The following is a 21,632-nucleotide window of genomic DNA, read 5'->3' on the forward strand; positions in this document are numbered from 1 at the left end:
TAATCCATACCAGTGACACAAACACTGCAGCAGGGCACAGTGTTTCTGTGAGGTAATAGACTAACTAGTGGCTTGACAAAAACTACAATGAGTCAGTGTGAGTCAGAATGAGGCCCTGTGGCTGTACGGTATTATTTTTGCATTATCTCTGCAATTTCCTGTGAGGTTTCTATGGTCTGACAGGCCAGTCAACATTAGTGAACTGCAAAACCCTGAAACTATAACACTGAACTAAGAAACTTGAAATTCTGTAGTCATCAAGATGTAGAAGCAAATCTTACAAATTGTAATGCTGTCATAGTGTTGTCTATTTTGATATTTGGAGGTGTGTTGCAATATGCAACTAAGTATTTACAGTAGATATGATGCAATATGAGAAATGTTCTACAGCAGGTAAAATAAAAAAAACATTCTCCGAACTGCAGTGAAATGGCTTCTCTCACACCTCATTCATTCAGTCATTCAACAGTGAAATCCATTACAGATGAGGCAGAAAAACACTATTTCTCCACCGGAAGTTGTCTCAACAGACCAGAAGGCAATGTCACATTTTGTGATAGGCAACCCTCTTGCTGATTTTCTGCTGAGTGCTTTTTGTCACCTACATTTAGAGTAAAACCTGCTTCTCAGGACAGCTAATGTTTTTGGGGGTTTCAAAGAGGCATTTTAGAAAATATAAGAAATCAGCATCAGAAAGGTGGTGGAAAAAGTGGACAGCCCAGCAGAAAAAGTCCTTTATTGCAGTCCATTGAACTTTCATTCATGATTTGAATTCATTTCAGCCAGAATATTCGGCTTCTGTCTCTTCTTCGTTCAGTTGAAAGAAATGCTGCGTGCTTGTTTGATGCGTGTTAAAATATGGCTATGATTCAAAGAAATATCTTGAAGTAAGAAATCTGTAACAGGCTTGATTGAATGGATGCATGTCCAACAATAGGGTGTGTTGGAAGCAATTCTGTTCTGAACAGTGGCAGGAAAAGTGGACAGCTCAGCAGCAGACATGTAAATCAAACACTTTACATTGGAACATCTGTCTGCAAGCAACGGTGATGTTCTGAATTCTCGCCCCCGACCGAAGCTCACATAGGGTCATCAGGATGGAATCAATGGAGTTTTTCCTTTCATTCTGCACCCCAGTCTGCAAGATTGGAGTAAGCAGAAGTGAGGCTTTCAGATGGATGTAACATTTAGGGCACAATCCCATTTAACAAATCCAGCACTAAGTGCTTGACTGTAACAGTTAGTAGCTGGTCAATGATCATAATGCATTAAACATTTGAATGCAAATCACAGTATATATGCCTGAAGATTCTTTAAATTCACTGAGATACTTATGAAATGTTACGGTGTAATATCTCCCACTGCGGCTGATGATGTATAGAACTTTTATGTGACTGAGATTTTCACAAAGACCAGAAGCTATGGCAAGCAAGTCAGCCTTTGTCCACGTGCCATATTTACATCTTGTAACTGTAAAGATATATTGAAATTGAAAATAAGAGACATTAGTAAGCTTACACACTGTATCAACTGACCACCATCAGCTGAGTAAGCTTTGACTTACAGTCAGCTTTGTTGACACCAAGCTTTTTTACGCAGACAGAGGATGGAGGGTAGAGGATAGACTCTCCCCGTTGATCCTGTGTTGTTTGTTTGTTGCTTTCATGGCTGTACTAACGTTAGAGGTGTATTTTACTGGGTTTACGTTTTTACAGGTATATCTGGCAACCCGGCCTGTTTGTCAAACTGGGCAGTTGATAACAACACACAGGCAGAAAAAAGACGGAAATTCCATCACGGAACGGAAATTACAAAAGGAGAAAATACTGGCATTAGCATTGTTGTCTGACAAGATAATATTTCATTGTAACATGTTTTCTTAGTATCTGATGGTTTAATTTTTGGATGTATTACTGTAAATACATCATTGGACCTTTAACTTGTATCTTCATTGTAAGTCATTAAGTTTTCCCTGACACACAAAGACACATCCTTCAGTTTTCCGTAGGTATTCCAATCAGTGGTAAAAATCTGGGCGTCTCTCATGGTCTCTGCCAAGTCATTCCTCAGTCATGCCTGATTCACTGCACATATTCATCAAAGTCCACCCACTGTTAATCAAGAAGGATTGATATAAATGTGTCATGTTGACATATGGAGGTCTTACCCTGTTCCTCAGCTCATGCTGAAGAAGCTGCTGGCTTTGCAATTTTTTAAAGCTGAACAAAATCCAAGTGAGTCCTGTCCGAGGACTGGTTTCACAAAGCCGGACTTTGACTGGTTAATGTCAAACTAATAGTAAGATTTCAAACATACGTCTAAATGAATCTGTTGCAAAGCTGTCAAGTTCAAGACTATCTTCAGCTGGACTGCTTTGCCATAAAATTCAAGGTAATTGAGAAGAAGACTTTTTTTTAAAACTGAAAACATTGCTCATCAATCCGCTCAGCTCAGTTTGCCGTCTGGAGGTTTCCAACATTTACAAGGACATTTCACTCTAAAAATTCAGCGAAGAGTGTAACAGTACAAAGAACTTCCAGCAGCATAAAATATTAACACAGTACAGATCTTCAGCCGAACTGCGTACTTGTACTCATTAGTCAGGCTCAGGGTAGGCTCAGGGTGTCTTTCCTTTGTCACTGTCTGCTCCACAACATTATTAGCAAACTAAAAATTGTGAGTTATGTTTTCTTTTTTGACATTTGTTGTCACTTGTCAACCTTTTCTGTTATGAATTAGCCTGAGGGAAGGGTGGCTAACTTTCTAGTATTATTTAAATTACTTTAGAATAATCTACAAGCAACATTACCAGTCTGAAACGTTTGTAACTTGCCTAGTTTCAAGCTTCCTTGCTAACAAAATACAACATGCATTGAGATTTTTTCCTTTTTGACTGGTCATGCTGTTTTTACTACTTCCAAGCTCTGTATTAAACCTAAAACCAAAACATCCAAATACAAAAACAACATTATAGGTAGATTTCCAAAGATTCCCAAAACGACACGTGACGGTTCAAGCTACTGACACACGGTGGGGCTGCAATCAAATGACCGTTCTATTTAACAAAACAAATGGAGTTTTAATGATAGTTAATGTTGTGGTATGGGACTAGTTAAGTTCCGGCAATGTAAATATTCTGGTCAAGTAAAACATTAACATTTAGCTTAAAATGAAAACTACTTAAAAGAGGATGTCACATCATTAAGACGTCATTGCGACCCAGATGGCAGTTTTCTGGGTGAGGACGGGCTAACCTGAACATGCCTTGGATTACTTTCAATTTATCTAAATCTCATCTCTACGGAGGCTAACAGGGGCAAACGCCCCGTAATTTAAGAAAACACATGCAAATAGTCAAAACACAAGCAAATTAAGAAAACATCTTCATTAATGTGATAAAACATGCACAGCATTTAGCAAACATGTAAATACATATAACAAAACCAAATACATAACTGTGAAAAGCACACAAACCCCAAAAACAAATGCAACAGAAACACGCTGCATCCAGTTTACAAAACGGAAGGTGAGGTTATGTCAGAGAGAGTGGATTATTTGTTTTCCTAATTTTCTATTACATTTTCAACAAGTTTTCAATTTTCCAATAACAAATTTGGGGAAACTCGGGTTAGCTAGCAAGCTCTCCAGTCAGTCTCTAACATGGTAGCTACGTAAACCTGTTTCTCGTTTATAGCCTAATACTATAAAAAGACAAGGGGCAAATGTAAAATGGAATATTCACATTTTTGTTGCCTCTTTACCATACTTTTCTTCACGTTTCTAAAACTAACATCTCATCTGCACTCTCTCTCTCGCTCTCCCTCTCTCTCTAGAGGCCTGGAGAACTTCCGCTGTGTGAACTGGATGCAGCGTTTTCCTGTTGCCTTTGCTTTTCATTTAGCATCTTTTCTATGTTTGCAACGCATTTGTATTTGGTTTTGTTGTGTGTATTTGTGCTGTTCATGTGTTGGCAAAGGAATGAATATGTTGTCTTAATAGTTTTATCTGCTGCATGTTTGTGTTTATTTTAGTTGCAGTGCGTTTTGCCTGTGTCGGCGACCGGACATCTCTCTCCTGAAAGCAACCAAGACCGAACTGTTGTCATTGTTGAAATGTTGACATAAGAGAATTTCCTTAAAGTGGAAGTGAAGGTGACCAAAACTCCAGAGATATTTTTTTCAGTAGTGCATTTATAGTTTGAAATGTGAACACCCTTTCTGCTAGCAAAGCTACTTTATTCATTGATTGCACAGCTGCTTTTACACCAAGGAATTATCCCACTGAGGTCAAGGGACATATGTAAATGTGTTGTAATATCAATGAAATCAGTGGAGAAGTGGAGAGTTCTACACAGATTTAGTAGGACAGCCTTCCCACCAGCATCCTCAGTATGAGCTTAATTACCATTGACATAATGTACAGATGGTAGCGTTGCTCAGTACGCTAACCTCACTTTACACCCAAAGAGAAGTGGGATAAGTGGGACAAGTACATTAATACTTGACACATGTATTTATCTTTTGTAGTTCTAGATACAATCTGTGGAGCAAATCTAAACTTATGTGGAATTGTAAGTGCTATTAACAACCCATGACATAGAACAGAATGATAGAAAAAGCATAAACAGACTGATAGCATTGCTCCAGTAGCTAGTTCAGATTGAACACTGCACACAGCCAGATTGCTGTGTATCCATAATACATTCATGAATGCAGGGATATATCTATGATTTCTTTCCACCTTACACACACGTTAATGAGTAAAGTAAACAAACACTGATTAATAATCTTCATGGAGCACAGCTCAGGGTGTGAGAGGAAAATATAATGACAGTCTAGGCACCTGCTGCAATCCCAATATCCTTTTATAATTTACCTTGACCAGACTATTTTGAGCAGAGAGTCTGTTCTAGTCGTGAAGTTGGGCCACCATGAAACCGTTTCAAATTAGTATTTATGGGGAGTTCATCCATATTATTACTTTTCTTGCCTGGGAAGTGATAATCAGAAATTCAAGATGCATTCTCTGTGTTTGTCACTTCGACAGAAAACAATTGTCCTGCTGTGCCCCCTGTGTTTGGAAAGCAGCAGTCTGGGGCGCACAGGATTTGAATTCTCTCACTTTCAATCTCTTGTCTCTCTGCACACGCATGCGGTCACACAAGCGCAATAATCTTTACGGTACATCACTACCAATCTCTGCCGCAACAGATTCTGTTTGATAGCAAACCTACTCGTCATGACTTAAAATGGGCAAAGATTACCAGCCCACAAAGAAGCAAAACAGAGAGGAAAGAAAACAGGAAAGACAAACAAATATAACATGAGAGCAAACCTCAAGTGAGGTGGGGGTAATAAATCACAGCTAAGAGGATATTCTAACTTCCTCTCCTCCTTTATGGTGGACTGCTGCTAAAAATGCTGGCGAGGCTATTCCCAGCAGGACAAAACTTCTGGAGATTACTGTGTAATAAGCCTGAAATGGAGTGCGGGTGAATTGAGACTGAGCGTTCACCCTTCTTCCAGGGTCACAGGACTCATGCTCTCAGGAACAAGCACTTGTCTACCAATCTTTGGCTGGATGTGTTAGTGGTGAAGCAGAAAAAAGGAAAAGGGAGAGAGGGGGCATATATATACATATTCTTTCAGGCTATCGTTTGCCTTCCTCTTTTAAATCACAATTTATTTTCATATTATGTCGACCCATAACTTTTGGATTTGAATTTTCAATGTGTCCAAGCTTGACATCTCTTGATGCAGGCCAATAATATGAATTTTTTCCACCATTATTTCAAATCAAGATAGTCTCCCTGGGAAGCCTCCAGGAGTCAAAGAATAAATATTATTAATGCACTTTTGGGAAATTTGGTGTTTGATAAACAAAACATTACCTTATTTTAGGTTTGTATTTTTAGGTGTAGCATATCGTTTTTTTTTTACTTCTTCAGGTGTTGACTCAATACTACGATATGTTTAAAGATAGTTTGTTGTTTTATTAGATCAATTTCACCATATTGAAATGTTTAAAAAAAATATTTTGACATCCTCATTTGCTAACTTATATATTATCCTATATTATATGATATTATGCAACCCAGTAAAACTAGTAAAACACCGCAAACTACAGCTATCCAGGTGACCAAGGAGGTGAACCAACGCCAAGTTTCACAAAGGTAGTATTTCGTAATGGACCTGTTGAATTAAAATGCATGCAAAGAGGTTTCTATTTTAGTGGTCAGCCAGACCCCATCTACTCCTGCTATTGCCATTGGTCGGTATCTTGACATGTAATCTAGATAGTGAGATCTGAACAGTGGCCTTTCTATCTACACTTGGTATTGAGCCTTCTCTTTATCTCAAATCTGCCCGGATCTGTTCAAATCCTCATATACAAATTAGGTTGCAGAGCTGGAGGAGTAAACAAACATGGCAGGACCCAGGTCAAGGTAAGGAATGTTGATCTATGGGCTCTACTTATTTTTCCTTTCCCGGGTTCTGTTGTTTTTGCTGTGCAGCTTGAGATAGCAGGCAGATGCAGATTGAGGTCACCTTTTAACTTCTACTGTGTGGCCAATTGCACAGGTGGCACTTACACCTGTTTAAGATGGGATCAAATTGCAATGGTCTGACTCATCCAATATTACACAGGGTCCCCTGCTCAGGCCTTCCAAACTAGACTGTCTTTGAGAGCATGTAGCGGGCTTAAGGCATCTACTGGGGATTTTCTTTTTCTTTTTGTCATGCTACCTTGTTGGGAAGGTGGCAAAATAATGCAAACTGGCATAGACCTTAACCTCAAGATATCTGAGCAAAATGGGTTATATGGGTACCCATGAGTCCCCTCTTGGGAGAGGTGCCCAATGTATGCTAATCCAATTCCGTTTTCAGTTACGGTTATATACAGTATATATAGAATAAATGTGAATAAATGTGTTATCTGAATAATGCATCTCTGCACACCGTGTTATCTGACTACTGTATCTGTGCATGCCGTGTTCCCTAATCAGTCTTGGGATTGCAAAATTGGGTATGACTGGACAGCTGAGGGTCTTGTACAATCAATAAGCCCAATTGTGGCCGCCCAGACAGCTCAGTTGGTAGAGTGGGCGCCCATATATAGAGGTTTACTCCTCGACACAGCGGGCCCGGGTTTGACTCCAACCTGCGGGCCTTTACTGCATGTCATTACTGCCTCTCTCTGCCCTTTCACTTCTTCAGCTGTCCTGTCATTAAAGTAATAAATAAATGTGTGTTAGCAACTTTTCCACAGTATAGTTTCGGAAAAAGAAACACCTATATTGAGCAAATGGGATGGATCAGGAGGCCTTTTTGCACAAAAAATAATCTTTGAAAAAAATAAGCCCAGTTGTACTATTGTATGCTGATGTTAGTCCTCAATAGTAACAAGTGCATTGTAGTGAGATCGTTTTTTCTTTAAATCTTGACTTCACTGTAGAAAAACAATGAGCAACAGTGACCAATCCAGAAATCACAGTATGGATTTGTTTTGTTCTTGGTGTTTTCATGTGGTATTTTTGTGGGATATAACAATGGATGACCATTTCTATCAATTTTAGAGTGGTCAAAACTGGGTACATTTGGCACATAATCTGTACAACAAATGGTGTCAACACAAATATTGCAGTAGATGGATGTTTAAGACCCGTATTAAAACATAACAGAATGCCCCTATAATACCAGGTGCAATGTGGATTCAGTGTATTGCACAAATCACACTGTATCCATAAAGTCCATACATGGTATAATTGATTCAAACATTTTAAATTCAGATAGCATTCAACAGTAATGATGAATTTGGTCAGAATGTCGTCGGTTAATGCCAACATTTCTGATTTGTGTTTCTATTCCTTCTTGTGTCCTCAGTTGCCTAGATGTTGCTCTTCTTCAGTAAGTCTCACTGCACTTCATTCCTATAGTGTCAGCATTTTGCCTCAGCAGTAACTTTATTTTCTCTCTGTCTCTCTGCCTGTCTCTGTTTAAATCTCTTGCTTTCACTACCTCTCACTTTCTCCCCTCAAAGTATAAATCATGTCAAACCAAACAATCCCCAGCAAGTGGTAGTTTGAGCGTGCTCCTCGACAGATTCTCTGTTACAAGGTAGGTTTCCTGGTCACAGCGGTTGACATTTACAGAGATTGTTCATGGCTTAATACTACCTCTTTGCTTTCTGGCTCTTATTGCCTCCATCACGAGTTGCTGTCTTGAGTGTAGTTTTAAGAAGTTTTAGAAGTTTTCCAAATGCTGAATAAATACTATTAATGTGCTCACTTATATGAGCTGGAATAAGTGGCTTCATCCACTCAGCTTTTCTTCATGCAATCACGGTACTGACTTCCATTATTGGAGAACAGTACGAGACTCATTGACATTTTGGCAAAGCTAACAGGCAAGTTAGAAATACAAATCTAATTGAAGTACATCAGAGAGTGAGGTAATAGATTTAAGAGAAAAAAAAACTGATTGATTCCAGTGTGTCACATACCAACACTAATGAATTTAAACAAGTAAAGCCTTCAATGTAGCCATTTTTTTAAATGTTGAGTAATATAAATGCACACAAACAAACACTGCTTGAATTTGTTTTTCATATCCTTATGTCAATGATAAGCTTATGCACTGGGCAGTGCTTGAGTTATGTTCACTTGCAGCTCTGAAAGAGTACATTAAAAAGGGCATTGTGCAAGCCCTAGTAAAGCAATACACTTTAATTACATAACATTAACTACAATTGTAATCCATTGTATTGTCTTAAGCATGCCTGAATTTAACCTTATGATTTATACTATGTACACTGTTTGATATTCAGAGGTTTTTAAATTGCCTCACAGCCTGAATTAAAATTGCCGCCCTGCTCCTCTATGTTGGGAATCTGCATCGTATCTCCTTATTTAAAATTGTATCAAAATGCATCCATACCCACAGTTCTTTTCCCTACCTTTAGCAAAGTGAGTGCCTTGATAAACCCCACTTGCCCTAAAACACTGGACAAAATTAAGCATATATAGAAACTCAGACTCATTTGGAGACAAACAACTTCTCCTTAAGGTGATGATCAAAGCTTTTAGTTTAGTTTCTTTTTTTTATTTTGGTGACACCATTACTGATACTGCTGTCACTGTTTAGTGTACTGCACTGCATTTTCCAGTGATCGCTTGTCAGAGTGTCACCAACGGTTTGACGCCACTGGATTGACAGCAGCTCCCAACCCCCAAAACAAGCATGCATTAGCTGCTCTACTGAGACCAGAGAATGCAAAATAACAGGAATTTAGATGGTGCCAGAAAGCAATGATATCTGGAGACATGGTAATGTCTGAACTGCATCTAAATATATCAACAGAGGAACACTGTTATTCCATTTCATTTACATTCAATAGCAGAAAGCAGCTTACAACCAGTAAGAATGTTAAAATGAGAAGACATCAATTGCTTACTGGAACTACAGCTGGGTAAATCCTGTTCCCTTACCTACCAAACACTGATTTTAACATGGAGGTGTGCTGTGGCAGGCTTACCTGCACTTAGACCATTCATACTAATTGTCTGCTAAAAATGCACTTGCAACCTAATATTCACACATACATAACCAAAGTTAGACACCAAATGTGGACATCAGCTAATAAAATGAGAAAAACAGCTGCATTTGCATCCCTCCTCATAACAACTTGGCCATATGTAATGTTTAACATGCTTTTGTATATCAGTGACAACATTGGCTCTAGATTTGTTTTTTTTATTGTAGTATTTTTTGGTTTGTCTTCTACCATGGTTGCCATCTCTGACCAAGCTATCAAGATTAACATGTCTATACCAGAACAAAAGAACAAATTAATGAAAAAGGAAATTAAAATGCAGACCTAAAACTAAATGCAGAACACAAACCTTTTTCTGCAGAGAGTAGACAGTTCTTTCTTGTTTCCATTTCCTTTCAGGATTTCTGTTTATATATTTTTAGGAAATTTCAAACCAGCAAAATGACCACTCTTTTCTATGAAGGCGGTATTGATTGATTATAAATTTCACATGATCCTGAGTGCATGCTCTGGTATCTGAAACAAAACCAAATTTCAACAAATCACTGTTACAGAGTGGTCTGGAAGTCTTTGGACATTTCTTTCTCTTCAGACAACATACTTTGACAACCGTTAAAAAATGTTTGAGGATGTTCACACATTAGTTTGAGGTAGTTCACACATTAGTTCAACAGTATTGGACCTGCAGCCCTTTTAAACGTAGCACTCTATACACCCAAAATGGATGTAAACAACCTTGAATTAAAACTGAGAGATGGTAATTTGCCATAATTGTCACTTTATCATTTCAAATTCAAAAGCTTGATTACAGAGCCAAGCCATGTGAGAACGTCCAAATATTTATAAGCTGCTGTGTATATAGTACAGATGAATTGAGATGCTTGTAATGTGCCTGTAAATAGACCGGCAAGAACGTCCAATGTTCCTGCATTATAATTACAGCCCGAAGAGAATTCTTGCAATCACAATTATCAGTTTAATTATATCTGATAGCTATCAGGCCCTGTGGCTTTATCAACAGGATCTCAATTAAGAGGAGTGGTGGTGGATTGGCTTAATGAATTTCACATTTGGGTTTGAGCCAATTATTAGCAGTGACAGCCTAACATCTAACAATCCCTTTTAATACTGCTTTTAAATCAAGCTACATGGTTTAGTGCTACTTAGAAAAAGAACATGTTTAAAAGATTAACTTATAGATGCTACAAGCTTTAAATATGCTTGTGTTATTGTTGGAGCAGGCTATGCAAGAAGAATTTCTGTATGTACAGACAATAAAGTTTCATCTTATCTTATCTCATATGAAATAGGCATCCATGCATCTGCAGAATCCATTGCTTCTGGTAAACTGATGTGTCTCGATATGCGGAGGACTGATTACTGGCTACAGGGCAAACAGAGTGAAAGTAGGTTTTGCAGCATCATCAATATTCTTTACCTTTTTGCACCCTAACAAGTAAAAAGAATCAAAACATTGTCCAGTGAACTCCTGATAAAATTAATGGAAATTTTGTTAATCAAAGAATGTCTGCCAATAACCTAACTTATTTGTAAAATTGTGTAGGACCTTATTTCTACCACACAGACAACTGCAGCTAGTTGTCAGTGGTTATGCGGTGCTGCAAAGGAAAAACAGCCAATCAGTGTATCAGGACTCTTCCATTCCTGAGTTGTGCATACACTTTGCATAGCAGAACTTTATGTTGAATGTAACTCAGGGATTAAAGCAGATAAGGCTGCATCTGTGAGCTTGTGGCGATGACTGTGCAGCTGCCAGGGCAGGGCAGGTTTAATTGGAGCCCATTGAGATCGAGCAGAGAGAGCTGGCATCATTCTACAATAACTTTTATCCACTCACCTCTTTTGCCTTCCCTTGTTGTGCAACCCACACAGAATAGCGCTGGTCCAAATGCTTCCATTTCACAAACAAGATTCACTTCCTTCATACGTCCATTATTCATCAGCAACAATGGCCTCGCCATCTTCCTTTACAACAACCACCCCCTTGCCCATCACCATGGTAACAAGGACATCGACATGTACTGTATTATGTTATTTCTGCACAAACAAAATCAATATACTGTAGTTTAAAAGCCAGTAAGTCAAATGTCAGCCCTACTCCAGAGAAGCCATTATAGCACTATGCCACTAAATCATGGTCATTACTTAATTATAAACAGCTCTAGAGGGAAATTTGACCTGTTCTATTTTCCTAAATCTTTTTTTCGTAATTTATTAGTGTTATGAATAATAGAAGGGCCTTTTTGTAAGACTTAGTCTCTCTTTGCCAGACCATCCTCCACAGCACTGTGGGGAGGGGAGCGGCTAGTTAGTAAAGCAGTTAACCATAGTCCTCATTAATCCACCTGAGTTTAAAATTCTAATACAAATAGAGGGGAAGGAAACGGACAGTGGCGATAAGGCATTTATGCTGCGGAATTTCCTGCAGCACCAGAGCAATCCCGGATGTGCAACGTGGATATACTCCATCTGAGACGTGACAGTGTTTCCTCTTTGCCAACAATTTGGTCCTGCTCATAACGCTTTAGACCAAGATTATTAAATATTCATAAACATAAATGGATACAGAGGCATTTGCAGCAACTGACGATAATTAGCGGATCTCCCCAAGCACCAACTACTCTTGTATTAACATAAGAAACCCCAGCAGCATAGACCTATATGCTATTGTGCTATTAAATGGATTACCCACCAGCCGGCCCTTACAGATTTCTAAATTACAGTGTACCTACAGTATGATACACCAGGCAATCAAACATTAGAGTGAACTTCTTATGTGTTGCCATGTGTGTTCAGATAGCACTGATGTCTACAGATGACTGGTTATTGTTGGGACACTGCACATACAATTGCAGTAGTTATGTGCAAAATACACAGTCAATGAACTGTAAATGGAATCCAGATGTTAAAACATGTTCAGCAGTTAGAGAACGTACAGCACTAATCACTGATAAGAGGGAAAATAAATCTCCTTTAAACATCTCAATTAAAATACAAGCAAACAAGGGGCTTAGCATTGTTAGGACAACATGGGATTTTTTTCTCAGCTCTAAGCTCATTGTAAACTGCAAGTTATTGTTTTCCAGATATGCTTTATCTTAACCAAAACTCTCTGATTGTGGAGGGGGTGCACTGTGCAATGTTTTGTTCAACTGTTTAAATGTGGAAAAAAATTGATCACGAGAAAAAAATAATAATCTGAATTTACAAAATATGATGAATATGTACTTTAGCCCCATATTAAAAAGCAGCATCTAGCACAATCTACTCCTGAGCAGTCTCAAAGTCTACACAAGTCTAATACAGAATAATAGCAAAGTATAAGGATAAGTTATTAAGCATTAAGTAATAACCATTTTATTATTACTTAAACAGCAGATATTTATGCTAAATGTATTCAAATGATACCTTTCATCTGTTTTAGTAGTCTTATGATTTCCACATGAGGTAATTATTAATTCATCCTGACATTATTGCTTATAAGAAGCTGATCAGCTTTCATTAAATTACAAGTATAACAGTTGAATACAGTTTTCTTTATTCCCTGAATCATATCTTGCTACCTTTTTTGGCTGTGAATGTGGTCTTTTCAAATCACATGAAAGATTAAGTATCCCTTATATCTTGTAAATTTGGAGGACTGCAATCTTTTGGCTGGAACGAGTCAAGAAGATTTGTTATTCAGTTCTAGTAGGCTACTTTAAAAGGTCCCAGGCCTGATTAAGTGTTTTGGCTCAATCACGGCTTTGTGTCAAGCGTCAGGAATCACAGAGTCAAGCCCCTAAATTATTACTAAGTAGTAACTGGCAGCTGATTCCACTTGATTTCCAAAGCATACTTAGGTTTAATTAGCCAAGTTATTGTATAACAGCAATATGTTCATAACTTGTCCTGCTTTCCTTATTTTTAACCCTGTGCCAAGACCCCACCCATAGACTGGTGTGTTCCTGATCAGTTTATAAATCTGCTGCTAATTAGAAGTTGAAGGATAGTTTGGGTAGTTCTAACCAAGGCCTTGTTTTCCTTAGTAATCATATTGTGACAACAGATATTCTTAAATATTTAATTTCACTGAAGGGTGTCCTGTTCCTCCACTTTGACGGCATCTGTGCTCTCTGATACACACCCAAAGGGGGAAACCCCAAACCTTGGTGTAAATGTTGTTAAAAGATGCTGCAGTGAGAACAGTAATGGGATTAAAAGAGAAACTTAGCGGAGCAATGGTATGACATGGTTCAGTATAGTTCTGATTAATAGATGGAGTGTACTATGAATCAATAATGTGGAAATGGAGATTATGCAGATTTTAAATGAGGGTAAATTAGTATTTTCCTCCTGTTTTGGTCCTAGTTATTTTTCAGACTGGCCTTTATTGGTTTCATGCACCACACACACTTTCTAGGTTGTATTGATGCAACGTAATTTTGCTCACAAGTAAAACAAAATCTCAGTACTGTGAACTTCAGTACTGATCTCCTGAAAATTTGAAAACACACTATAGGAAAATAAAGTATAACCCTAGTTTTATCATAGTTAGGGCTCGGAAAGAAAAGTTTCAGTTTTTGTCTCCATTAGTTATTTATCATGTTGGTTTGCACTTGATACATACATATTTTATCAATATTGTTTCCACCAAAAAGTTGAATTTTCTATACATTACCTAAACGCAATGATAGCCTCCCCTACATTTGGCTATTTATTGTGGGGATTTGTGCTAGGAACTGCCAGAGGTAATTTGATTGTGGCTGTTGGAATTACAGTGATTATGGTATCCAGCTGGTAACTAACAGTGTTGTAGTCAAGAACTACCATTGAACTGAGATCAAGTATTCACCAAGACCAGAGTGTATCAAGACCGAGACAAGACCGAGAATTTGAAGGTTTAAGACCAAGTCAAGAATAAGTCCAAAGCACGGTGATACCCAGTCAAGATAGACCAGATTTGTCATAGACAGCAAGAGCTTCTTCCACTGTCTGCTGCATTCCACTTTATTTTTGGATCATGTGTAAAGGTGCCAGGGAGAGTGTGGTTTACAGTAACAAATTCCAAATTAGACATAACACAAGTTATTGGCTGCAAGTTGTAACACATAGGCATGAATCAGACAGTGCAAAGGCATAATTGCTAAATCCCTGCAGCAGTGGTCTTGACAGGATTTAAAATAAAATCCAGAGTCCTCTTTATCCGAGACTGGGACAAGACCAAATACAAATGCGGTCGATTCCGAGTTCTTCAAAAAGTCGTCTTAAGACCGGTCTTGAGAACCACAACACTGTCTTGTATTTTAATGTTTTGGAAAAGCCAAAGCTAAATTTCCACCAAAGTGGACAATAAAGTCTAATCTAATCTAGTCAGCTAGCTATGTGATTGAGTGCTGAGTTTACGGGACTACTCGTAGCTGGAAGCAGTCGCTTCGTGGACTGTTATGTGCAAAAGGTGGAAAAAGTGAATTAACATTAATAGGATATACAGTAGTCTTCAACAGATCTGCATCCTGCCATGGGAAAAATCCAAGCTTAATGATGCACGCTATAAAAATATGACTCAAACAGTTTATCCTCCTTTGTAAAAAGAAAAAAACAGCTGCAGGATCATTAGTGTAAATGTAAGAGGAATATTCAAATCCCGATTACACTTCAAAACTTTATAATCCACTGTGTGCATGTATGTATACATTTACATACATAAGCAACTTCTGGTATAATACTTCTTTGCTATACCATATTACTTTTTTAGTCCCCTGCCTTTAAACAGAGCACATCCAGGTAATGGAAGGTCTTATTAAAGCAGACAAGTTCATTTGTTTAAGTCATTTAGGGCACATTGGTCCCTAATGGCTAATGATTTATTACAGGAAAGAATGCAGCATGCAGGAATCCTTGGACCTACCCGTCCTGCCAACTAAAGAGATGTCATGTTACATAGGAAATTAGTGTCGGATGAAGTTACTGTTTTGGACTTGTGAATTAATCACAGAGGAAGACAGTGAAAGAGGACTGGAAGGCTCTGTCAAACTGCTCTCTTGCGCTCGAGGTACAGTGATTTCTGGGAAATACATCAAAGAGTGAATAACAAGGTATGGGCCATAGACCTGGCAGCCTGGAGAGGTGTGCAGTGGGAATGGCAGGTCTGCAGGGTTGAAGGGTGATTAAGAAGGTTGCTATGACAGAAAGGGGAAAGAGGAGATAGAGAAAAGGCGTTGTTCTACAGCACTCATCTCCAACTTTGTACTCATTACAGCTGCTCTGCACAAGTCCTTTGAAATTCCACTTTTCAAACAATACGCTGAAAGTTGCCAGTGTCTCTTCAGAGCGAATCTTTGATTACCATTACAAAAGGCGAAGATAGGGGAGCAGTGAGACACAAAGACAATGAAGAGCTTACGTTGTGTCTTGGCTCGCCATACGTCACTGAAGCAGATGGGCTGTGCAGCTTTTATTGGCGCCCTTGTTCAGAGCGTGGCTTTGCAATATTCATGCCTGCATAGTCAAAGTTAGATTGGTCATTTTCCTTCGACAAAGTCATAAAGTCATGAGATCATCTGTTATGAGCTTGCGGGAGAGTCACCGGCTGGGTCAGCAGATTGTAAAGAAGTCCTTGGCATTGCTGTTTTCTTATTATTTCAAGACAAGCAAGTCTTCATGAGCTCATTTTCATTTTTTAGTGAAAAACATGTCATCCCAGTTTGTTATGAGCAGAATTTAAGGTCAACACTTGGAAGTTGTTTGAAAAAGCTCCAGTATTTCCATTGAGGCATGTAGGAAGATGATATCTTATTAATTAATTTTGACTTAAAAAAAATTGAAAAAATATAAGATATCCCCTAACATCCTCTCTGCCTCACTTGTTAACTCACTCACTAGCTCCAACTTGCATAAGGGTGCTTATGCGAAATTCAATTCAAACATGTGACACCAGACTCTCACACGGAGGCACGGTGAAAGCAGAGCCAGAAATGTCTCCCTTCCTAAAGGTGATGTTCTGTGAAAATGTATTTGGTGAAGCGGCAAGGATTTTTTTATGTGTAAATGAAGCAATGATGCTCACAGGCGTATTTTTTTCTGTTCCTGTCTCAGGAACATGACCAGGGATTTGTAAATTTTGGAAAGCTAGGAAAGTTTGATCAAAACTCAATGGCTCGTTAAAGGAATTGGTTAATTCAGGGGAGACGCAGAGCTGATTGGACAGGGTTTAGTGGGACGGCTCTGAGAGCACGTTGTCCCCTGTCAATCAACAAACACACAGATATTCATACATGCTGGTATACATAATACACTTTAACAAACAGAAACCAATTTCTCTTACAGTATATTCCACCCACGAGTAGCAGTTTAATCCAGGTGCTGGTTTGCCCCCTGCTGTGTGCTGGCTCTCGCTGCTTCAAGAGTCTCTTCCTCTGCCTGAGTACCACTGTACACCTCTCAGCAAAGTCGTACAATTATCCACAAGAGTGAAATGACACCTTATTTGGAGAGGTACGTAATGCTCTAATGACATTGCCCCCACGGAATAATAGGGTACCTTACGTTATGATTCAGAATAAACAAATTCTTTCATAGTCATTCATTTACATTTTTAGGAAATTCGATTTGGGTTTTCATTAAAGATGTAATTCCCTGCGTCTTGGATACATGAATTATGACTTTACTCTCCGTAAATGTGATCTCATATTTATGGAATACAGCAGAATAGGGGTGCAGGACTACATCAGTGAGCAGCTAAATGGTGAATCAACACTGCCACCCTTAGGCCAACTGGGAATAGCACACAAACACCAAACTCCAGTTCAGAATTGATGTACTGTATATGTTGAATATCCAAACTACAGGTTTTGCCCCTTATTGCTCTCAGAGATAAAATGGCGCAGCAGTCTTGCAGATGTGAAAAAAAAGATGAGCTCAGTAGAGATCACAACTCAACATGTATCTAAACATATTTATTGATTTGAATTTAACAGACAAAACATAACCAGAAAAGGTTACAGTAGTTAAACCTAATTAAAAATGCTGGGTTCTACAGAAAACGTATTGAATTTTTTTTTGTATTTGCAGAAGTATGTATCCACACTATGTCAGTATTTACAACATGAACAACACTGTCTACATCTTTATCAATCTCAACATTTTATTTTTGTCAACTAGACAGTGGTCAGTAAGTGTATCAATGATTTGATTCCTTTTCTTCAAAATATGTTAAAGCAGAAAAGAACAGAATGCAATGGAATGTTTGAGAGGCAGGTTTGCTGTGGGAGAGAAAGATTGACATGTTTATAACAGTCAGGGAAAATGTTTAGGGTGCTGCTCACTGTGATTTTGCGTGCTGAATGCTTGAGAGTCCCACCAAATGCTGGAAGGTTAGAATCAGTGCAGGGTGTTAGGAGAGTCGTGTGGTGCCCTCTGTGGACTGACAGTTTTCATTATTCTCTCTCTCTCCCCCTCCATTACTCACTGTCTCTCAGGCTCCCTGCATCTCTCACTGTCTCTCTCACATACACCCATACAAACACACACATACACACACGCACACACACACACACACACACACACACATAAACAGATTGTTGCAGCTGACCTGAGGGCATCTTGAGCTGCTGAAAGTAATGACACCCGATGCCACATGATCAACAAGGTGAGTTAGTGTGTGTGTGTGTGTGTTTCTTTGTGTGAGAGAGAGAGAGAGAGAGAGAGAGAGAGAGAGAGAGAGAGAGAGTGTTTTGTTTATCTGTCTTTATGTGAAAAAATAGTTCATTATTTTGTGTAAAATTGTATAAACTGACATTACGTTAAACAAAAGACAAATTTTGACAATTTTTGTGATTGTGAACCATTCGTACGAATAGCTACGATACGTAATGCACATGTAATTCCAGATGAACTCCACGTATTTATTGGTGTATGGACCACGTTGAGTGCTACTGTACTTTAAAACACAGGGCTTTCAAGTTGGGGAGCAAAGTTTGTGTCCCAGGGAAACCAAAGACATTCACCCAGAAATTGTGTGTTTTGTCCAGGGAGTACTACTTAAAGGGAACCAGTGTTTTAATTCAAACCACAATCTTTTTTTCTAATCTAAGCGATTTGCTTGTAGCCTAAACTCTTCGTCGTTACATGACGTCGGCAAAGCTCAATTGCAATGGCCACTTAAAGGCATGGTAAGTGATGTTAATCCACTACACTTCAGTGAATATCTCCTCACGGTCACCTAGCTCTCTATTTTCTGTGTTTGTTAAAACACATTCAGGTGTCAATACACAGCCCTGGCTGTGTAAATGGAGAGCAAACAGAATGTAGTGCACACGCCACAAAACACTGTTCCAGCCAATGGGCAACAAGCAGCGCCAGTTGATGGTAGGAGCCGGGGGGGAGGGGGGGGCAGCATTTGAATTTCCACGTCAGTAGTTCTCTGTCTGTGACTCTGGCGGGCGGTGTTTATGAAGGGGGGGGGGGGGGGCTATTTGTTTGGCAGTTGAGTTGAACTATCAACAATCTTTTCGCAGAATTACTCACTGCACCAACGGCCGGGGTCTTACGTTGCTCTGTAGCCGGCTTACAGTAACCTTTTTTTTAAGATCATTTTTTGGGGGCTTTTTCAATGACACGCAGCACAGGGTCGCAGGTCGGATTCAAACCCCGGCCGCTGTAAAGGACTCAGTCTACATGGGGGGCACGCTCTTACTGGTCTTACTGGCTAGAGGCCGTCCCAGTAGTAACCTTTTAGCAGGTAATTAGAACTCTAAAGGCTGCTAAACTTAACTGTCATTTGACGGACTGTCACGTGCTTGCTGTAATTTTTGAAGGGTGTCATACAAATTGTTTTGCATATAAGTTTTAGACAGGGTTACATTTTTATCATATGAAGGTTATTGATATGAGTTTAGTGTTTGGTGGACTTAAAATTACTAGTGTATGTGCCTCTAACTTCTACATACTCGAGCTTTTGGAACTTTCTATATGTCAGCTCAGCCTGGTTTGAAAACACACGAGTGAGTGCTCTTGTTTATGTGCTAAATATTAAAATAAATGGAAGTGACTACATGAAACCTGACAGGTTGAGTAAATTCTGGAGTTTTACGTACAGCCAGTCTGTAGAACTCCAGACTTTCAACAGTTTTAAATATGGATGTATTAACCCAGGGCTTGTATGCATCTTGTTGTGTCTTTTGTTGCCCATGTTATTAAGTTTTGTTCTGTTTCCCATGAAAGAAATAGAACAAAAGCCATGTCCTTTTTTGAATTTCTATATTTTCATTTAAATGCAAATTATTACAAAAGAGAACATGTTATTATTTCTGACATTGGATTTCAACCTCACTTTCTGTGTTCTTTTCATTTTGCTTTGACCCCTATTTTGTCTTTAGTTCATGACTCTACCAGTCCAACCTCCATTGTGTCGACCCCCTTTAAAGTCTTGGTTAATCCTCAGGAGAGTTCCTGGCTAACGGTGGTTGTATCAGTCCACGCCTTTGACTGCCCTCCACGCTACAAAGCTCCTCCAACCAAGTGTGCTATCAAAATCAATAGTGGCATATTCCCTATAGCATACAACTTTGACAGCTGTCCTTCCACACTCCCTGTCATACAGGACCCTTTCTCACTGATTCATCAATCCTGAGTTGCACTGGGCCAGTCCGGTATAACATTCTCCTCAGTGCACTGTGGACAGGACGATCCGTCAATAGCACCACTCTTGTAGGTCAAACCTGTGTGAAAATGTTCGCACAATGATCAGCTTAAAGCTGGACCTGGACTTTACAATCTAACCTCAGTGGATGCTAATGTATTTTTATATAGAAAAGTCTATCCACATCTTGTAAACACCAAAGTAGCACCAGAGTAAATATTGTTTTTTCCACTGTGAAATCACAGTATTTTGAACCACAGGCCTATCCGAATTTAGATTTTTGTTTTTGGGTGGTCCCATTAGTTCTGAGCCAGTCAGGCAAAGTCATGCTACCTGACACTGAGTAAACCAACCTTCCTCCCACTCTGGGATGAGCTGTCTAACTTGGGTCAGCTCCAGATCTTCTGGCTCACAGGGCCCAGTGTCTCACAACTCTCCCTGCCGTGATATGTCATCTGCTGGCTCCGACAGGCTGGAAGTCAGGCTGCTTTTACCGGAGGGAGGCTCGGCTTTCTGGCAGCATCTGTGCCACAAAACTCGGCAACTCATTTAGTTACAACTTCAGCACTGCAGTCAGTCAGTCAGTAAATATTTACCATAAATGAGGACTGCATGAAGAAAATGTATGCTATAGTGAGAAGTGCAGGGGAGTTGGGCCCTTGTTACAGTTGGGGTGGCTGCCAAAGTGAGGGCTGTATCTCATTCAGCACGTTGAGGCCCCTCACCAGTGTTTTGGCACCAAGGAGCCTTGTGCTCTGAGAGGAGACATTGTTAGCTCTCAGCGGGTCTGTTTATTCATCATAATGAGAAAAGGCAGGTGACACTGTCGAGCACACAGCTGAAATGAAGGGTGTGGAGGTTGCAAGTGAATGTGTTTTGAGCAATGGTTTTTATGGAAAAGCCACTGTGATAATGGACTGCAGACTAAAGATGAGTTTACTCACATTCAAAAGCCCCTACGAGCGGGTGGACTCTTTTTTTCTATCTCGGGCCTTGTGCCCATTAATTCACTTGTTTCATCCCTCAATCAGCGCCTGCGACCCTCAGAAATACACGCAGAGGTTTGCTGATTGAAAAGATGAAGATTGAAAGGTCTTTTTTTATCTCTAGTTCTCTAAAGCACTTGTAGCTTAATCACAGGCTCCGGGAAGATCTGCCACTTTTCAAATGCTTGGGCCTCTTCATGTGACCTGCTTGACATTCTTTTCAAGATTTTACACAATTTACTGTAGTTCTTTTGGGAATATATTGCAACATGTGTCCAATTGGGGGCCGATTGATTTGCCTTGAAGAGATACAACAGAAGCGATGGATGGTCATTTTAGTGAAAAGAATAGATTCAGTGTTGGCTTCCCTTTTAAAGTATGAGACCAGTGTCACTCTCACTAGCAACCATAACAGCAAAATATGCTTAACTGTGCATAAAACCTTTCACAAT

At 39.3% G+C, this 21,632-nt stretch overlaps 1 long non-coding RNA gene across 1 annotated transcript; it reads right to left on the minus strand.

Annotated features, from left to right (window-relative positions):
* Positions 1-494: 494 nt before the first annotated feature.
* Positions 495-18,940, minus strand: LOC117950055. The gene is made up of 3 exons (XR_004657803.1): positions 18,750-18,940; positions 17,348-17,353; positions 495-506 (listed from the first exon to the last, which is right to left on the minus strand). It is a non-coding gene; the product is annotated as an uncharacterized LOC117950055 (long non-coding RNA).
* Between the last annotated feature and the right edge of the window lie 2,692 nt (positions 18,941-21,632).

This window comes from Etheostoma cragini, chromosome 9 (genome assembly GCF_013103735.1).
Source record: "Etheostoma cragini isolate CJK2018 chromosome 9, CSU_Ecrag_1.0, whole genome shotgun sequence".
NCBI classification, from domain to species: Eukaryota; Metazoa; Chordata; class Actinopteri; order Perciformes; family Percidae; genus Etheostoma; species Etheostoma cragini.